Source organism: Vicugna pacos, chromosome 25 (genome assembly GCF_048564905.1).
Source record: "Vicugna pacos chromosome 25, VicPac4, whole genome shotgun sequence".
NCBI lineage: Eukaryota > Metazoa > Chordata > Mammalia > Artiodactyla > Camelidae > Vicugna > Vicugna pacos.
Window position 1 is genome coordinate 33,133,597 of NC_133011.1, and position 17,628 is coordinate 33,151,224.

The window sequence follows — 17,628 nt, forward strand, 5'->3', positions numbered from 1 at the left end:
AAACTTTGCTGCTCCTCCCCTTGGATGGAGGATTGGAGTGGAGGTGGGGGAAAATGAGGTTATTTTCGTCCTGGGGATTTCAGGGTCCCTCCATTTATGCATGTCTCCCCTCTCTTTCCCACCCACCTGAGCCCCCAGAGGAAAGATCTGCTAAAGAGCAGAAATTCTTGTCACCTTGGTAAAGCAGGTGGTGCCTCTGCTCCTCTGGACAGCTGAGGATCCCCTGGAAGGCCCTGGATCACCCAGTGGCTCTGCCACTCGCTCCCCACCCTCCCGCCATCTTGTGCCTGTTATTCCAACTCCAGGGAAAAGGGGTAGGCAGTGTCGTAGAAACCATAGGTGTGCAAGTCACCTCCATTTGTGACAAAGCTAAGCCATTCACCCTCTTTGAGTCTGAGAAAGCGGGTGGTGGAACCTGCCTCCCAATCCCACAAGGTGGCTGTGAGCCTCGAACGTGCTCAAGAGCCAGTGGAAAGTGTTCAAAAGAGCAGGTCTGAGAACCAAAGAGACACGTGTTCAGATCTTGACTCTGCAGTTCCTCTGACCTTGGGAAGTAAATGAACCTTCTGACTCTGTTTTCCCATCTGTAACATGGTGGTTAGATTAGATCTCATTTAATTAAATAGGGTAACATATGAGTGATGCAGTCTATTCTCTAGCATGTAGAGTGTGTCCATTTCATCTTTCTGCCTCCCCAGCTACTTCCTGGGAGAACAGGGGAAATAAAACAAGTGTAGGTAGAAAGAAATAGAGTTTTGAGGTATGGAGCATTTTTCTTTGGGTTAACTGATGCAGAACTCATTAGAGTATTAATCGAATATGATTCACAAATTTTTACTGCAGCTGATGATGAAGATAATAGGAGAGGATGAACAGCTGTCATATGCAGAGATCTCTACACCAAATTGACAAGAAAAACCAAACTACCCAATAAAACGGGTAAACGCATAAAACAAAGCAATCCAAATGAACGAGAAGCATATTAAAAGATAGTTAAACTCACTAAACATCAGTGAAGGAAAAATTAATGTAATAATGAGAGCATTTTACATCCACCTGATTGGCACGCCTGAAAAGATCAGTAACACCTGTGGTTGGTGAGACTGATATAAAAAGAATGCTTCTTGTTAGCCCTTATATATAAAAATAGATTTTAAAAACTCTTCTGTAGAGCACAGGGAACTATATTCGGTATCTTGTAATAACCTTTAATGAAAAAGAATATGAAACAAATATATGTACGTATGTGCATGACTGAGACATTGTGCTGTACACCAGAAATAGACACATTGTAGCTGATTGTACTTCAATTAAAAAAAAAAGAATGTTTCTATACGTAGCTGAGGAAGACACAAAATTGTCATAGCAGTTTTACAAAGCAACAAGTCAAGATCTATTAAAAACGTTAAATTATATATTCCTTAAGTCAGTGATTTCACTTTTGGGACTCAATTCCATAGAAATGAAAGAATCAGCACATCAGGGCACACACACTCACGCGCACACACACCCCCGCACGCGCACGCGCACACACACGCGCACGCACACACCCGCGCGCACACACACACACGCACATACTCTTAGGTGAATGATTAAATAAATACAGTTGACCCTTCAACAACATGGATTTGAACTGTGTGGGTCCACCTATAGGCAGATCTTTTTCGATAAATATGTTGGAAATTTTTTTGGAGATTTACAACAATTTGAAAAACACCGACAAGAGCCTTGGCCTAGAAATAATTGAAAAACATTTTTTAAAGTTAGGAATGCCTAAAATATGTGCAGGTACTAGTCTATCCTTACACAGGCATGAGGTGAGTGATATTTAATACAACGTTAAAAATGTTTTCTTACTGTTTTATAACTCTATTTTCAAAGAATGACATTACCACATAGTAGGTCTCTCTCATAATTAGAGAAAGGGCCTATTAGCCTGTCATCATAAGTAAATGTATTTTTTAATGTAACAATGTTTCCAATACTGTATAATGAATATGACTGTAATATTGTAAACAATAAAGATTGTTTAATGATGCCTTCATTAGTGTTGTAGTTCAGGCCACTGTGAAACAGTCGTATCAATTATCCTAGGCTGCCTGCCATCAAGTAATCACATTGCTGCTTTTTTGTTATCAATGTATGACTTATTATACCTGTAAATAGATATGACTTTATTTTGCAAGTTAACGTTCCATTTTGGATGCCTACTGTTAGTACTCTGTATCACACCTACAATGTTTTGTATCATATAAGAAAATATCGATGCAGATACTGACAGACGATTCATCTTATAAACAGACAACAGAAAATTAGTGTCAATAAATGTAGTGCTGCACTACAAATATATTTTTCCTTCTTTATGTTCATTTTAATAACATTGTCTTTTCTTTTTTGAATTATTTATTTATTTATTTATTTTTGAGGATTTTTTTTTTTTGGGTGGGGGGTAGGTAATTTGGCTTATTTTATGAGGCACTGGGGATTGAACCCAGGACTTCATGCATGCTAAGCATGCACTCTACCACTTGAACTATACCCTCGCCCAACATTTTCTTTTCTTTAGCTTGCTTTATTGTAAGAATATAGTATATAAATCATACAACACACAAAATACGTTGTGTTAATTGACTTTTTATGTTATTGGTGAGACTTCTGGTCAACAATAGGCTATTAAATAGTTAAGTTTTGGGGGAGTAAAAAGTTATTTGTGGATTTTTGACTGTGCAAGGGTTCCATGCCCTGAACCCCTGCATTGTTCAAGGGTCAATGTTAATGCTGCATTATACCATGGAAGACAATGGAAGTATTAAAACCCATATCTGGCAAGACTGGACTATCGTGCCGTACACCAGAAATTGACACAACATTGTAAACTGACTATACTTCAATTTAAAAAATAAGATAGTGGAAAAAAGATTTTTAGTAAAATAAAAACCGTGTTTGGATTCTGTCATTTGGATTTATGGGACATATTGCTGAGTGATAAAATTGAGATGCAAAAAGGAATGTCTGCATTATATCATGTCATTTTGGTAAAGCAAACAACGATCAAAAACTCTGCATGGACACACGCCTACGTGGCTGATCCTATGAGCAGGGTGGACGGGGGATGAGCATGTCAGGAATCGTACTGATTACTCAGGGTGGGTGGGGTTGAGGGGTGGGGGGCCCTAATGTGAAAGGAAGAGGGTGAAGGAAGCAAGAAGGGCAAGGAAGAAAGAGGCAGGTCAGTGAGACCAAAAGCACGTGCAATCACTTCCGTGTGTGTGTGTCTATGTGCATTTGAAAATTCAGGAAAAAATATAAGATTCCATTAGAGGTACAACCGACTGATTGCATGGAAGGAACTTACACCTTATTGAGTAAAATAAAAGTAATAACTATAGTGAAAATACTGATGAGCGGGGCTGGACCTTTCAGGGATGTAGGGAAAGGACTGTCCTGGCAAAGGGAGGAGCAGATGCAGAAACACAGACGTGAAAATGCAGGGTGCGCCCCTAGCTTGGAGAAGCAGGAGAACAGGTTATAGGAGAAACGGCAGCAGGAGGGTAATTAAGATCACGGAAGTTTCCCCCTTTTTGTTGGCAATGGAATGGCCAGGAGAAGCTGTGAGAGGGTGGGGAATGGGGGAGCAGAAGGAGTGAGGCGGATGTCGGGAGTTTGGGGGGGTTCCCCTCCTAGACAATAGAAAATGAATAGGCCCCATGCAAATCTGATGAACTGGAAGTTATTAAAAATGAAAAAGAGTGAGAGAGAGCTTCTAAGAGCTGATGAATGTCCTACCTCTTCATTAACCAGCATCTTCAAATGACTAGAATACTCCAGTTCCCAAATATTCTGGAACTGCAAAGTTCATCACTCCAACTCATTTGCAAGCTCATTTGAAATGAACAGGCTTAGAAATCCCAAAGATGCCAGTGTATCCTGGGTCAAAAGAAACTTCAGAAGAGGTTTGGATCTCTTATCCCAGGTCTTAGCAAATTCCCCTGTGCTGATTCAACTCCGTTCCCTCTCTCTGGCCGATCCATGAGCTGGCTTCCGCTGCCATCCAGGGCGGAAGCTTGGACCAGAATGGTAGGGGTAGGGAAGGAAAGAAACCACTGGGTTCAAGACCCATTGAAGAGGTAAAGTCAAGAGGATTTGTTACAAAGTTAGAAAAGGAAATGAAGAAACAGCCCCGTTTTTCTGGCATTAGCAAATGAGGAGAGGGTTGTGGCTTTATTAACATGGGAAGACTGTGGGCGGGCCATTTTGGAATTTCCACCAAGAGCTCAGTTTTGAACATGTTGTCCTTGCAATGTCTATTTCATATCCATTAGACACATGAGCCTCATGCTCCCGGGAGAAGGCTTGTCTGGAAGTGCACATCCGTTAGTCTCTGGCATATGGTTGGTATTTAAAAGCACTGGAATGTATGAGGTCACAGATGAAGGCGTGAAGAGGCCCTTAAAAATTTTCAAAAACCAACCCACTTATTTCCAAACAAAACACCCAGATCCTCCTGGATTTTTTAAATAAAGGATTTGGCAGGATTTCCTCCGAGGTTCTGGGATCTGCTAATCATCTGCAGGAGTGATGTTGCGGCCCCAGTCCTTGGCTGGCCCACGCGGTGCAAAGCCGGCTTGGAAACCACGTCTCCTCCCACGGTCCCCGTGCCAGGTCCTATGATCCCATTTCGCCCCTCTCCCCCTCCTTCCACTCCACCTCTGCCCCGAGACCACGGGACTTTGGTCTTAGAATTCTGGAAGGGCTCTAAGGATTCTACAAGACTTTGCCTTCTTGTTCATATACTCCCACGTCAGTTCATATTAGTCACAAGTGTCTAGGATGGAAATGACAAAGCCAGGTCTGTGGGGTTTTGTTTAGGGGAAGCCTCAGTTCCAGAACGAATGGGTGCTGGAGGAGGTCCGGCGAGGGAGACACAGCATAAGGTAGGGTCTGGTGTCAGGGCGGGTGAAGGTCACTGCAGAGAAAGGAAGATGGTGTGAGCTTCTTTCTCAGGTAGAGTGTGGCTGCAGAAAACCAACCCCCTTTCTGTCTTGCCTCCACATTCAAGTTTGACGGGACACCTTGCCCTGCATCACTGGCTGCCTGCCTGGTATTTCCACTCAGGTTGTCTCAGAGGCTACTCACCATTAACACCCGAAAGGAAACTCAGGGTGCTTTTTCCTCTAAAGCTGACCCTCGTTCAGTCTTGCTAATTTCTGTTAATGACACCCTCATTCATCCAACTGCTTCAGTCAGAAGGAAGAGACCCATCAGCTGAGATTCCTCCCCCTCCCCCAGCAGCCACAGTCAAGCAGTCTGAACTCTCTGCACTCTGACTCCCTGAGGGATGCTCGGGACGGTCCTCTCTGCCCCACGCTCCCCATCACTGCCCCAGCCCAGGTTTTCAGCAGCCCTTGCTTGTGTCTCTTTGCCTGGGGGCTCACCACCCTAATTCCCTCCCCCCCCACCACAATCCATCCTCCACTCGGCTCCCTGATCTTTCTAATTCATCCATCGCATCCTCATTCTCTAACATAAACCCTGCCGGGTCCTCCTATTCCCTCAGGAGAAATTCCAAGTTTCCTAGCGATCCAGAGGCCCCAGTGTCATGGCCACGGCCTGCCTCCTGGTCTTCTCTGCCCCAATTTCCTCCCACACGTCTCGCTTCAGTCTTAGGGAAGTATGCATGGTTCCCCTGATGCTCACCGTTGCCTGAGCCTCTGTCTCTGCCCACACACTGTTCCTCTTGCCCGGTACCTGTTCCTCTGGCAACATCCTTCTCCTCCACCCCTGATTTCCTCCCCTTGTCTGATTGAGATGCTTCCTCCTCTGTGACTCTGTTATTATACTGTCCTGACATCTTTCACACTGTGCCGTGTTCTCTAACTTAATCAGCGGCCTCCTCTGCCTGTCTGTGTGTTCTGTGAAGGCAGGGGCCAGGCCTTTTTGGACTTTGTGTTTCCAGTGCCTGACACAGAGGGATCATTGATGAGTGTTTATTGGATGAGAGAATGAATAATTGTGGTAACAACTTCATGTGTACCTCTGTCAAGTTTCCTGCAGGAAACAGAAAACACATACAGAGGGGACTTGGAATTGGCGTCAGTGGATGGACCTGGAGATTGTCATTCTAAGTGAAGTAAGTCAGAAAGAGGAAGAAAAATACCTTATGATATCGCTTATATGTGGAATCTAAAAAAAAGACACAAATGAGATTATCTACAAAACAGAAACAGACTCACAGACAGAGAACAAACTTGTGGTCACCAGGGGTAAAGGGGGTGGGAAGGGATAAATTGGGAGTTTGGAATTTGCCCCTCTTGGGGACTGATGTAAATGTCAGCTATCTTGATTGTGGCGGTGGTTTCATTGGTACATACATCTATCAAAATTCATCAACTTGTACATCTGAAATATGTGTAGTTTACTGTGCAGGATCCACACCACAATAAAGGTGTTAAAAATAAATCAGCCCTTCCTTCCAGGAGGTGAGGATGCAAAGGTCACTGGAGTTGAAAAGGTCAACTGTTTTCTGAACACTTATTCTCTCATTTAATCTGTCCAACGGCTACTCTGAAGTGAGCATTTTTTTCCACTTTGCAGATGAAGAGACTGACAGTCAGAGCAACTGACGGACTCACTGGAAGCCGCACACTGAAGTGGCGGACAGGACCTGTACCACCTGACACTAACAGCAGCGCTCAGGCCCCCGCGTCATGTCACCCCCGTTACATTTGGCCTGTGGGGTTGGGCACCTAAGCCAGCTTTCTTTGTCAGTTTCATATGAGCCTCTTTTGGCCTCTGTCCTCCCATCTGTGACATAAGTGGATGGTCTCGATACTGCCCCCCAGCTCTCAGCTCCAGTCTGTGACCCACAGCTGGGCTGTGAGTCCCCGGGGGGCCTGAGGCTGGTTCTCACTCCATTCCTGGAATGTTCCGTTGTTCTTCCAGAGTTACTCCTGGCAGGGAAACCAAACCTACAACTCAAGTACGTGAGGTTCAGGAGATTTAAGTCTGAGGTCAAATGCTGGCTTTGGGTGCCTCTCCCCAACCACAGATCTGCCCCAAGCCCAAGGCAGACTTGTCTGACTCAATGTCCATGGCAACTTGCATGGCTCATGGGTGAGCTCACAGTGGGCGGCAGTGTGGGGACCACAGGACTGGCTCGGGTGGCTCCAGCACATGGTCCAGCCATGCGAGAGAACCCTCTTCCAGTGCATGGACTGGCCTGAGACCAGGGATTCGCTATAAAGATACAAAAGCCTGGAAAATGTTAACTCTGAGGAATGATCAGCCAGACCTCAGCTCTGGCCATGGTTGCGCCAAGACCGAGACAGGCAGCAGGAAAGAAGGAGAAAAGGGAATCTTATCACCTCATCTTGGAAGCAGAGCAGTGGTGGGAAAGGGGTTGATGTGGGGGTGGGGGCAGGGGGGCCCACAGCCTTCCCTGCTCCTCATTGAGCCCCTATCCAGGCCAATCTTGCTAATTCTGACTGCTCTTTCAGGCCCAGTCTGTAAACACCTGATTTCTTTTCTTTTTCCCTCTTTTTTTTTCTTTAATTGAAGAATAGTTGATTTACAGTGCTGTGTTAGTTTCTGATGTACATCATAGTGATTCAGTTTTATATATTTATACACACACACACACACACACACACACATATGTATTCTTTTTCATTATAGGTTATTACAACATATTGGGTATAGTTCCCTGTGCTGCACAGTAGGACCTTGTTGTGTGTCTCTTCTGTATATGGTAGCTTGTATCTGCTAATCTCAAACTCCCAATTTATCCCTCCTCCACCCTTTCCCCTTTGGTAACCATTAGTTTGCTTTCTATGTCTGTGAGTCTGTTTCTGTTTTGTAAATAAGTTCATTTGTGCCATTTTCTAATTTTCCACATATAAGTGGTATCATATGTATTTGTCTTTCTTTGTCTGACTTACTTCCCTTAGTATGTTCATCTCCAGGTCCATTCACGTTGTTGAAAATGACATTATTTCACCCTTTTTATGGCTGAGTAGTATTCCATTGTGTATATATGCCACAACTTTTTTATCCACTCATCTGTCTATGAACATGTGGGTTGTTTCCATGTCTTGGTTACTGTAAGGACATCTGATTTCTAATGATGATGGGGCTCCATACCATTTATTAAGTAGCAGAATAAACTTTTTTAAGGTACCCACAATTGGCATCAGAGTCTCTTCAATTCATTCAGTTCAAGTCATCCTTGCAAAAGATATCTGTGGGGGCCTTTTGATGTGCCTACACTCTTCTGGCCTTTATGGATTTAACAGTAAAGTAACAAAATCTCTGCCCACCTCAAGTTTACCTTCTGATGGAGAATGAGCCAATAATAAACACATAAACTATGCATAATACCGTCATCCCTTGGTATCTGCAGGGTATTGGTACCAGGACCCCTAACAAGGACCAATATCCGTGGATCTCAAGCTCCTTGCATGAAATAGTGGAGTACAGTCAGCCCTTCTTACCCTCTGGTTCTGCACCTGTGGATCCAACCAGCCATCTGTGCTTGATGCAGAGAGCCGACTCTATTAGGTAGGAATCAGTGCTTTGCATAAAATAAAGATTGAAGGGTAAAGGGCTAGAGAGGAGGGGGTTGATTTTTGATATGATAATCCGAGAAGTCTCTCTCAGAAGGTCACATTTCAGCACGACTGTTTGTTTAGAAAGCACCTCTGGTCGCTTGAGGTCGGTATTGGAAACTGAGGGCATAAATGAGTAAGAGACAAAGAATCAAGAAGTGTTGGGGTAAAGATGGATGGGGTCAAGGGTCGGGGGGAAAGGGGAGAGAGAGGCCAGGCCACGTGGCAGAGAGGCTGGTGGCCTGGTAAGATGAGGGAGGGGTGTAAGTCTATTTCATTTTGTTTGTGTTACTGTGAACATGTTTCCTTTCATGTTCTCAAAGCTCAGTGATGCGTTCTGCTACACACAGAGGCGCCATGTATACATGTTTGTGTGTGTGCCCGTGTGTGTGTTTGCATGTGTGAAGGAAAGAACGGAGCCCCAAGTCTGCATCCATCCCCACACAAGTTGCAGGACACAGACCAGAAATACAGAGCGGCAGGGGGAGGTGATGGCTGGAGGCGACCACCTGGTAGAACCAGCCGTCTTTCTGAGCACCTCCTTTATTCTCCGAGGCAGAGGGAGTTCAGTGAGTGTGTCATCCCCATGGACAGTGGGCGTTTTCTGTGGATTTTAAGAAAGGGAATATAGTGGTCAGATTTCTCTTGTAGGCCGATTGCTATGGCAATGGGGAGAGAAGGAATTGGCGGAGCAGGGCTACAGAGAGATCAGAGGAGCATGCGCTGCAGAGTGAGAGGTGGATGCTCTGAGACTGGTCCTGGGAACCCGTCCACGCCCAGCAGGAAGGTGCTTCATCCTGTGTTCATCACTATGTAGTCCTTCCCAGCCCCTAGCAATGTTTCCTGAAGTGTGGAGTAAATACAACCAGAAACACATGGTACTGGGTTTCTTGCATTTAGGAAAACAAAAGCAGATTTACAAGATCAAATTCTGAAATTGTGCTTTGAAGCTCTGGGCCAAGCCCTGAAGGACAGGAAAAAAACAGGATTCTTAGCAAATACCACACTTTTTACCCATGTTTCTTGTGGCCTCTCCCCTTACTCTTCTTCTCCCTAAAGCCCTTGATCTTCTCCCCTCCCACCAGGCCGGCCACGTGGGGAGGGAGTGGGTGCAGCTTCTCAGGAGGGCACATCTGCAGCTCCTTAGTGAGATGTGAACCGTGGGTGGCGAGCAGACTACTGGGTTTCTGGAGGGAGGCCCAGAGGGGAGCAGTGGGGGAGTACAAGCCAGGCAGAAATGGAATTTGAGAAACTCAGAGGAATGGACAGAAACTGAAGCCTCAAGCTCCCCAGGAAGGCCTTGTGGGTAATGCAATCGTCCTGGACTTTGTTCCCAGACAGACCTGCGTTCACACCCTGAGCGGCACTGCTAGAGTGGTAGGAGGCTGGAAACAAGCTAAGTGTCCAACCATAGCGGATTGTTTTTGTAAGTCACAGTGGGTCAACACACGGGATATCATCCAGCCAGTTCACACTGGGCCCTCCCAGGAGAGGCGCAAAATGCTTAGCTTTAAAAATCAAGTAAAAAGCAAATAAATAAAAGTAACAAGACTTCATTTTCTAAATATAGATGTCATATATGCACATATATAGAAAAATGACTGAATGTTACTCCAAATGGTAGCCAGGCTTGTCTCTGACCACATCACTGTTCTGTTGACACCTTTTCAGTGGCTCTCACAGCCCTCAGAGGGACACCATCCCCCTTAGTAGGTCCAGAGGGTTTTTGAGATCTGGCCCTTTTGCATCTTTCCCAACCCCTTGCCTCTCAGAGTCCCCTCCCCAGCCAGGCTGGACTCCTTGTGGCCCACAGAGAAGCAGTGCCCTTCCCTTCCATGTCCCTGGGCCTGGGCCACCTGCCCTTCCTTCTGCCTGGAAAGCCACGTTCTCTTGCTCGGCCTTGCTAAGCTCTACTTTTCATGTCTCTGCTTCCTCCACCTGCAAACTCCCACCCACCTCTGACCCCACATCCCACACCACCCCCAGGCTGAGTGTGTCTCCATAATTCCCTGAGTTTGCCTCAATGGCAACCTTACTGCACAGTATTGAAAGTGACTGTTTCCTAATGTCTTTGGGGGCAAGGGCTGTAACTGGTCACCCTAACCCCAGTTCCTCCTAGTGTTTGGCACATAGTAGGTGCTCAGAGAACAGCAAACAGCAAATGGGAGAATCACCATCAGGCCTGTAGAACACTAGACTGGCATCATGTTAAAGAGGTGGACTTGGAGCCAAGTTCTGTGGGTTCGAATCTCATCTCTGCCACTTACTAGCCATGACATTTGGGGCATGTGGTTTCATTTATCTGTAAATATAAAATGGAGATAAAAGGATAGCTGTGTTTTGTTTTGCAGTGAAGATTATTGAATGAATATGTGTAAAGTACTTTAAAAGGCACCTGGTACGAACGAAGAGCTCAGTAAACGCAGGATTGTATTGTGAATCTGTGCACTCTTTCCTCCACCTGGATTTCCAGTCCCTCTCCATCCCCTACGTAATGACCAAACTTTTATTCATCCTTACATGCCCTTTATGGCCTGTACATGGCATTTCGTGATTCACTCTCCTTGATCCAAAACACAGGTGACCCCCATTTGCCATACGGGAAGCTGCATGTGGACCTGCTATGATCGCCTATGACACTGCAGTGACCAGGACCAAGGCCTGTCCTCTTATTCACCTTGGAGGGCCCCCCTGTGTGTGCCTGGCTAATGGGTGGGTCTGTAGACACTGTTGAGTTAAGTTCACTTACTTTACCCAGATGCTAGTGAGAGATTCAGGAGTGGGGAGAACGTTTGAGTTGGTGCAGAACTAACAAGGGTAAGGAGGCTGTCAGGTTTCTTTAGTGACATCTGTGTCTCCAACTCTGTCAAGAAGATGGGACACAGAACTGGAGAAGTTTGAGACCATCTGGTACTCAACAACCAGATTGCCCAGAGCGCGACATCACAGCTCAGAGACGCTGGGAAGAAGTCATGCCATCTCCAGAAGTCCCAGACGGGCTTGGCAGGACAAGGTGCTAAACAGGGATGCTGTGTGACTCCTAGAATCTCCCACATGTTCAGAACGCAAAGGAATCGTGTGGAAATCCAGCCAGTTGGCCCCTGTGTTGAAGCAAGTGGAGCGTCATGCCCAGGGGAGAGAGATCCTTCCAGCCCTGCTGCAGACGGGCCTCACATCCCCCAGAGCAAGCTCTGCGGAGAGAGCACAAAACCAGTAGCCTCCCAGCTTCCCTAAACCTCGGCCTACACTCTGCTCGGCTGAGTCAAGCGTGGCTGGCCTCAGCCCTGCCTCCCACCACGTCCGCTCGCCTGTCCCCGGAGAATGTGCACCGATGACTGATTCAAGGGAATTTGGCGAGAACGCACGCGGGGAGTCGGGGCCAGCCCAGCCGCTCAGACACAGTCAAAACAGACAGGCTCATGAGGATGGAAGGGTGAGCGGGGCACCAACCGAGCCGCGTGCGCCTTGGACCAGGGCCGCCTGTGGGTGGGGGAAGGGCTGAAAGGCCCGAAGGTCTGGGTTCAAGTTCAGCTCTGTTGATTAGCAGGCGTTTGTTACGGGCTGAGTTGAATCCCTCTCTGAAACTGATACGCTGAAGACCTCAGAACGTGACTGCATTTGGGGGCAGGGTCTTCAAAGGGGTGATGAAGTTAAAATGAGACCTCTAGGGTGGGCCCCAATCCAACGTGACCGGCGTGCTTCTAAAAGGAGACTGGGAAACAGACCCCTACAGAGAAGACCGTGTGAAGGCGGCCAGCTACAAGCCGAGGCGAGAGGCACCAACAACCCACCCCGTGACATCCTGATCTGGGGCTTCCAGCCTCCAGAAATGGGAGAAAATAAACAAATGTTGGTTATTTAAGACACACAGTCTGCGATACTTTTTAAACAGCAGCCCTAGGAGACACCGTGACCTCCCAGAGCCTCAGTTTGCTCATCTGTAAACTGGGCACCACAATGCCTGCTCTCTTAGGTTTGGGTGCGAACAGAACGCGTTGTGAACTTAAAAGTGCCTGGAACGTGGGAGGTCCCCCCCAGATTTTACTTTCTCCTCTTCTTCTCTGTGATCCATTTCTAACGTGTTCTTCTTTTGTTGCTGAGTAGCAACCACAGTTGGCTTAAACATCCACCCCTTGAAGGGCATTTTGGGTGTTTCCAATTTGGGGCTATTAACAAACAAAGCAGCTGGGAACCATCCCGCACGGCTTTTTGTGCGGATGTTCCTTTCCCTTCCTCTCCCCTCCCCTCCGCCCCCTCTTTCTCTCGCCCACCCCGCCGCCTCCTTCCTCCTTCCTTTTCTCTTTTCCTTCTAGTCTCTCGCTTCTCCTTCTATTTCTCTTCCTCCTTCTTTTTTTGGATCTCTCTTACATTTGTTTTGTGGCCTGGGGTTGCAGACGGGGCGAGGTTAACTGCATTTTCCGGTCTGTGGCTCCTTCCCATCAAGGCTTTCAAAACGCCTGTCTTGGTTTGTTGTGTTCCCCTTCTCCTGGTCCCACTCGCTCTCCTCTCCTTCACAGCCAAGGGCAGCATTTCTCCCTGTGTCCATGAATAGGGACATATCCTTGTAAAAGAGTGTGGTTGTGTGCATCTGACTTTAATCCACATCAGCAGTGCTGGCCCGAAGCCTCCGTCCCCATAAAGTCTTTCATTCAGCTCTAGACTGGACATTCTCTCCTGTGGCTCCGGGCACATGTTTCTCCACGGTCTGCATCGTCCACAGTTTACATCCCCATTTTCCCACCACCTCAAACAAAACCTGGAGTAACACCTCCCCACGTATCCTTTTATAATATTTGGAAAATGTCACAAGAGCACTGACACAGGAGTGGGGCTGCCGTAGGGCGCACGCCTGTTTTATTGGTCTTATTAAGCAGTGCCAGATTGCTCTGCGAAGCGGCTGCCCCAGCCCGCCCTGGGAGGGGGTCCTGGTCATCTCCAGCTAAAGCTTCACCTTTAGCAGATCACCTCCAGGAAGCAGGGGGAACAGGCGGGTATGGCTTTAAGGAGGCAGTGACTCCCAGCTCTTGTTCCCAAGCATCCAACAGTTGACAGACAGGACTACCCATGGCCAACACCCACATTCCCCATCCAGAGCTTGGGATAACTGAGTATGGTGCAAAATGTCGTGGGTCTAGAGTGTCTTTCTCCTTAGAACAGGGATGTGAACCAGGAAGTGTGTGTATGTGCGCCTCTGCTGTGGTCCCGAAAGAAATCCTTTGTCTTTTGCAGCCACAAGGATGCAATCCAAACCCTACACCAAATCCTGGGGTGGCTAGATTAGAATGCAAATTGAATTCACCGTCTTGCAAGGAAGAAGAAATGGGGAGACTGGGATGATATCAGTATCAGAATGAGGACACATGGGAATATTCCAATGAATCTGAGGGCCATGAACGCTCTGCTTCTCTAAGCCTCTTTTTTCACATAGAAACAAGCCTTCCTCCCCATGTGAGGGGGTCATCTGCCCTTGTCTGCAGAGCCCATGAAGAAAGGTTCAGAGGTGGCTATACGTGGGGGAATGCCAGTCCTCCCCACGGACTGCCTCCACCCCCTCACGTTGCTTCTGGGTTTAGAGCCAGATGCAACCTCCAGCAGCACTAGAGGATACACTCTATCACCTGTAAAACTTTGCTAATTTATATCAGCAGGCGCTTGAGTCCTGTGTATGTAAGTGACTCATAAGGATGTGGGATCCGGGTGAAAGGAACACGATCGTGGAGCGGGTCTTACTTGTTGATGTGATCTCACTAACTAGAGATTGGATTTAACGGGACTTAACCTGTCAGCCTAAGCAGCTGCGAGTGGTTTTAACAGTTTATTTGGTAAAGTCGCTGAATCCTGGACCCAAAGGTGGCCAAAATGGAATGAAGTTGGAATGCCAGAATTTCTTTTGTCTTCCATGATGGACTTAGGGAGATGAGGTTGCTGGAAAGAGTTTATTTAAGACTATCTGTTCACCCATCTCTGAGTTATTTCATTTCTCTGAATTCTTTCTGTGACGAGACAAGAACCTAATTTCTGGCAACAGTCCAGCCCAGCCAAGACCTTGACTTCTGATTTCTGACCTGCAGAACTCTGAGAGAATTCATTTCTGTTGTTTTAAGTCACCAAGTTTATGGCCACCTGTTAAAGCAGCGCTAGGAATCTAACAGTGTTGTTTCACGTCATCCTCACGGCCCCAGGGGAACATACCTTATTACCCTACTCGACAGATGAGAAATCAGAGGCTCAAAGAATGTCAACAGCTCCTCCAAGTCCAAACACTGGCAAGAGCTGGGACCAGACCCAGGCCTACTTGCATCACAGCCCAGGCTTGTACACTTCGCCCTGTTTTTCAAAGTAGGCTCCAAGGAAACCACCTTCAGACTCATCAGGAAGTGTTTGTTTAAAAGCAAATTTGCAAGACACAAATCCCTTCCCAGACACACTGACTCAGAACCTCTGGGTTGCAGTCCTGGGAATCTGTACGCCTTAAAATCTTCCATGTGAATCCCGTGCACGATGTCTTTAGAGAATGCCCAGTCAATACCGGGCTGCATCTGAGGCTGGTCGGATGCTCAGACGCCTAAGAACAAAGACATGCTTGCTCCCCGAGTGTAGCTCAGATGCTGGGGGGTCTCCTGGCACGGGCTGGCGCAGAACCCGCTTCTCCGACATTCCTTCCACGAGTGCTTCGGAAAGCCTCAGTGCCAAGGACAAGTGTAACATGACGCCCCTTCCACAGCAGGGCTGCTCACTGCTCCCCAGCCTGGAGCCCAGCTTCCTTCCTACCCGCTGCCAACCCAAACCTAGTGAGTCGCCACGACCCAGCGTGCACGTGGTTTTTCCACCAAATGTGCCCTGGGCTCGAGGCCATGCTCTGCCTCCTCTGAGCACTCAAGAGCCCTGGAGCCCTGAGCGCCCCTCCTCCCTGACAAAGGCACTGGCATCCTGGGGTTCCAGCCGAGCTCCACCCGTCATGTGACTTGGGGTCCCTATTTCTATGAACCCAAGTTCCCGCCTCAGTACAGTGGGGATGATGTTAGCACCTGTCTATCCGATGGCTCTGAAGTCGTGAATTAAAACATGAGGAGGAATTAAAACAACAGTGAGATGCTACTACACATCTACTAGCCTGGCCCAAATCTGGGACACTGACAGCATCAAATATTGGGGAGAATGTGGAGCAACAGGAACGCTCAGGCCTTGCTGGTGGGGATGAAAAATGGTCCAGCCACTTTGGAAGACACTTGGGCAGTTTCTCACCAACCTCTTAACATGCTCTTAAGTACAATCCAGCCCTGGTGCCCCTTGGTATTTACTCAAATGAGTTGAAAAGTTACAGCCACACAAAACCCTGCCCACAATGTGCAGTACAGCTTTATGCACAATTACCTACAACTGGAAGCAACCGAGATGTCCTTCAGTGGGTGAATGGACGAATAAACTGTGGTGCATCCAAACAATGGAATATTATTCAGCACCAAAAAGAAATGAGCTATCAAGTCATTAAAGACAAAGGAGGAAACGAAAATGTATATTACTAAGGGATGGGAACGAATCTGAACAGTCTACATACTATGAGATTTCAACCATATAACATTCCAGAAAAGACAGAACCATGGAGACAATAAGAAGATCCAGGGTTGCCAGGGGCTGGCAGGGAGAGAGGATGAACAGATGGGGCGCAGAGGATTTTTAGGGCAATGAAACCACTCTGGACCATTCTATTGATGGCGGGTACACGTCATTATACATTTGTCCAAACCCACTGAATGCACAACACCAGGAGTGAACCTAACTTTGGATTCTGGGTGATAATGATACTGAATCGTGAATGTTGGTTCATTCTTGGTTAAAAAAAAAGTACCATTCTGGTGAGTGATCTTTCTAATAGGGGAGGCTATGCATGTGTGAGGGAAATGGGTTTATAGGAAATTTCTGTGCCTTCCTCTTGATTTTGTTTTAACCCTATAACTGCTCTAAAAATTAAAATCTTGGGAAAAAAAAAAAAGCAACCATGGAAGGGGCTTAGAAGAGGACCCAGCACACAGAAGTGGCCTGTGTCAGCTCCTGTCTCAGACCTGAGAGATTTGATGCTCACAAAAACCCCAGGAAGTAGATGGCACTGTTCCTTTATAAGAAGGCGACGCAGCTTTATTTTTATAACTAATGCCTATTGAGTGACTGCTGAGTGCCCGGCCCAGGGCCAGCTCCCAGGGGGCATAGAGATGACCAGGGTGTCTTGTGGCCTTGTGTCCCTGCCGCCACCCACGGCAGAGCCTTGCTTCTGGCCAGAAATCCTTGTGGCTGGAGCCCAGGTCAGGGGCAATGGGAGTGAAAGGCGGACTCCGGACCAGAGGCAGAGTCCCAGCTGGGTCCCCTCTGGCAGAGGACAGGGGGAGCCTGAAGGCCTGGGTCTGTGGCCTCATCACCCAGAACTGGATAACAGGGACACCACAGATCCACGACCCTGCAGACTCACGTGGCGATTCCCACAGACACAGACTCAGAACCAAAGGCAAAAGGGCAGGATCCGGACGCCTCCACGTGTGCCACTCCAGAACAAAGTGAGTCTCTGAGGACAGAGGCCATAATTGTGACTTCCGGGGGTAAGCATGAACCGGGGAGAGGGTATGAGGAACCCCCCTACCTTGGTCTGGGCGAGGAGTCCATGGGAGTGCTCCAAATTCACATGTAAAATTTGTCAATCTTCACACTTAAGATTTGTGAATTTCCTGTGCATTATACCTCATTAAATAGTTTTTAAAAGAATGAACTTAAGCATCTGCCTGTTGTAGGGACGGCCCGTGGGGCAGGCAGTTCCCTGCGGAGCCCTGGTCTGGAAAGCCCAGAGACACCCAGATACGCCAAGCCAGGGGCCCCCAGACACCCTGCGGTTCTGGGCTGGGAAGGGGTCTCTGGGTGGGAGAGTTCGGGGAGAATTTGCATCGGGTCCTGAAGGGGCACTCAGTGAGATGACCCTACCTCCCCTCTAGGGGAGGAGCCCCGGGCTGCTGCCAGGACCTTCAGGGAGAGGGTCAGG

The 17,628-nt window shown here is 47.5% G+C and overlaps 1 long non-coding RNA gene across 1 annotated transcript; it reads left to right on the forward strand.

Annotated features, from left to right (window-relative positions):
- The first annotated feature begins 7,192 nt into the window (after nt 1–7,192).
- Nucleotides 7,193–9,479, forward strand: LOC140689197 (uncharacterized). The gene is made up of 3 exons (XR_012064081.1): nt 7,193–7,387; nt 8,399–8,556; nt 9,255–9,479. It is a non-coding gene; the product is annotated as an uncharacterized lncRNA (long non-coding RNA).
- The last annotated feature ends 8,149 nt before the right edge of the window (nt 9,480–17,628 follow it).